We start from the raw sequence: 3,123 nt of genomic DNA on the forward strand, positions 1-3,123 counted from the left end.
TTGTTGTTGCAGTTTGGCTGGGGCAGGGTTTGAACCCACCACCCTTGTTATATGGGGCTGGTGCCCTACTCACTGAGCCACAGGTACTGCCTGGAACTCAAAGTTCTTATACACAGAGAGCCTTGTTCCCCCTGACCAGGATGGCTAGAGAATGACAGATAATGCTAGGTAGTTGCAATGCTGTTAGGAAAGTACAGATGACCTACACACTGCTGCTTCTTTTCTCTCTTTTCTTTTTTGTTTGTTTTGAGACAGAGTATCACTGTTGCCCTCAGTAGAGTGCCATGCTGTCACAGCTCATTCCAACCTCAAACTCTTGAGCTTAAGCGATTCTCTTGCCTCAGCCTCCTAAGTAGATGGGACTACAGGCGCCCGCCACAATGACCAGCTATTTTTTGGTTGTAGTTATCATTGTTGTTTAGCAGGCCTGGCCTGGGAGCGAACCTGCCAACTTCAGTCTATGTGGCTGGCACCCTAATCACTGAGCTGCAGGTGCTGAGCCTTTTTTTTCCCTCTTTTTTCGTTTCTATCTTTAAGCTCAATTTCTGGAGAAATACCTATTGCTTCTAAAAGGAGAGCAAACCCACAGCCTAGAAACCTCTGGTAACCAAGGCAGTGGGGAAAGTCCATCCCACATAGCAAGGATTCCTCCTCCAGGTAGCCTGTCCTGGTTACTCCAGACATGGCAAGCTCCTCGCCTCCATTCCAGCATTCACTCTCAGGACACTCATCAGGCCCTTCACTAAGACAAAACAGTGACGAGATCTGTTAGAACACACACACAAGCAGAGGGTCAGCTTGCCAATGGTTGGTTGGTTGGTTCCAGGACTTATATTCCTGGTAGCTCTGTAATACCTGGCAAGGGCTGGCACTCACGGGGCTGTGAGATTCTACTGTTCCTGTGTCACTCAGTCCTGCCTGATGTTCGTGACATTGGGCTTTTAACAAGTACAGGTCAGCTTCATGCCTTGGTGTAGTGATTCATCAGCTGAGTGTGCTGTGCACTATACCATGTAGCCTGTGTCCTCTTTGGTCTTGCTGATTCTAACATGCCATCACATGAAGGCAGGTGCACAGGTGGTTTTCAAAACACTTTGGGGCCATAATCACACAAGGGTTGGGAACAGAAGCTTTGGTGTCAAATTCAGCCTCTGTCACTTACCAGCTATGTGACCTAGGCAAAAGCACTCAGATTCCTCAACTGCAAAATGGAAATAGGAGCAGCATAAGGCCACTGCCAAGGACCCAGCGGGACAGTGGTTGTGGAATGCTTGTGTGTCTCTGCATGTGCATGTGCAGCTGCTAGTAGCAGAGCTGCTGTCTGCTGTGGGCCTCTTGGGGTCCAGACCCTGCCAGTGGAGGAGGGTTCTAGACACTATCATTATAGTTGCAGCTAGCATACCACAGGTAAGGCCAAGTCAGGCAGGGCAGGTGCTGGCTCACAGCTCCCTCATCACCACAGAAAAGAGAAGCAGACATGGCTTCCTACCCAAGTTTTGTGAGGGGACCAGGGAGGTGCTCTGGTAGCTTCCGTGATGCTGAAGACGTAGCCCACACTGAGCTCCCCTTTGTGCCAAGCCTGCATGTTCTTGCACCTTAATTTTCAGCTCTCCTTCCCTCAGCCCCATCCTCTCCTGTGTCCCTATCTTAGCACCTCCTCTTGCCCCACTGCTCTCCCACATCCTGGTGTTCCTCCCTCCCAGGGAGCTCTCAGGTCCCACCTCTGTCTCCACCCGCCAAAACACCCTCCTTGCTCAGGCCACAGCAGTACTCATTCGATCCTACCATAGAATCCTCCCTCCACCCCTTCCATGTAGCCAGAGCCATCATTCTCAAGCGCAATTCAGACGATTTCATCATTCTGCTTAAAAACTCCCAACAGTTCACTCTATGCTAGGATCAAAAGCAAATGTTCAGCATGGCCCTCCCAGCTTCACCAGCTTCCTTCCTTTTTTTTTTCCCTCCAGTTTTTGGCCAGGGCTGGGTTTGAAACTGCCACCTCTGGCATATGGGGCTGGCACCCTACTCCTTTGAGCTACAGGCACTGCCCAACCAGCTTCCTTCCTAATCTCCAATCTAGCAAGGAGCCTTGGGGGTGGTACTGCCTTAGATGGCACTATGGGTATCTCCAGGTGGCACAATGTAAAGGTGCTATGTTTAGTGGGCCAGAGTCAAGGATGCTGGACATTCTTCCATGAAGACAACAGCCCCAATGATGAGCAACTTTCCTATACCCTTGGAGTATTTTCTGCATGTTTTCAAAACACACTGACATTTCCCAGCATACAACCACCATGAAAATCAAGGGAAGCCTATTTGCTTGTTCAGAATTTTACTGGGAGTAGTCACCACGTCAGAAAGTAACAGCACCACTGGCCACACCACTCACAGAACGTGAGCTACAAATACCACCTGCAGCTGTCAAAGTCATAGTGACTCTGCCCTGCTGCAAACACTTGACAACTTCATTAAGTCTTTTGGGGTGGGCAAGTGGGTGTGCCCAAGCACTTACAACATTGAAACATTCTTGTAGTCTCTTCCTTTTATGGCTTTTTTTATGCAAGAAAAAAATCTGATTTTAAAAATAATTTTTATTTTTTAATTTTTTCTTCTTTTTGCAGTTTTTTTTTTTTTTTTTTTTTGGCCAGGAAAAAAATCTGATTTTAAAAATAATTTTTAATTTTTAATTTTTTCTTCTTTTTGCAGTTTTTTTTTTTTTTTTTTTTTTGGCCAGGGCTAGGTTTGAACCCACCACTTCCAGCATATGGGGCCAGTGCCCTACTCCTTTGAGCCACAGGCACCAACCCTCTTTATTTTTATTTTTGTTGAGACAGAGTCTCATTATGTTGCCCTTGGTTGAGTGACGGGGCATCACAGCTCACAGCAACCTCAAACTCTTGGGCTTAAGCAATTCTTTTGCCTCAGACAACCAAATAGCTGGGACTATTAGTAGCTACCACAACACCTGGCCATTTTTTTTTGTTATAGTTGTCATTGGGGTTTAGCAGCCCTAGGCCAGGTTCAAACCCTGCCTCAGCCTCCCAAGTAGCTGGGACTACAGGCGCCCGCCACAATGCCTGGCCATTTTTTGGTTGCAGCCATCATTGTTGTTTGGCGGGCCCG

At 47.7% G+C, this 3,123-nt stretch overlaps 1 protein-coding gene across 2 annotated transcripts in view; it reads right to left on the reverse strand.

Annotated features, from left to right (window-relative positions):
* The window catches only part of AP1B1 (adaptor related protein complex 1 beta 1 subunit), an 81,764-nt gene that overhangs the window by 8,538 nt on the left and 70,103 nt on the right, over nucleotides 1-3,123 (reverse strand). The gene's annotated exons all lie outside the window — the stretch shown is intronic.

The sequence above is a fragment of the Otolemur garnettii genome, unplaced genomic scaffold (genome assembly GCF_000181295.1).
Source record: "Otolemur garnettii isolate 467f Iridium unplaced genomic scaffold, OtoGar3 scaffold00038, whole genome shotgun sequence".
Taxonomy (NCBI): Eukaryota; Metazoa; Chordata; class Mammalia; order Primates; family Galagidae; genus Otolemur; species Otolemur garnettii.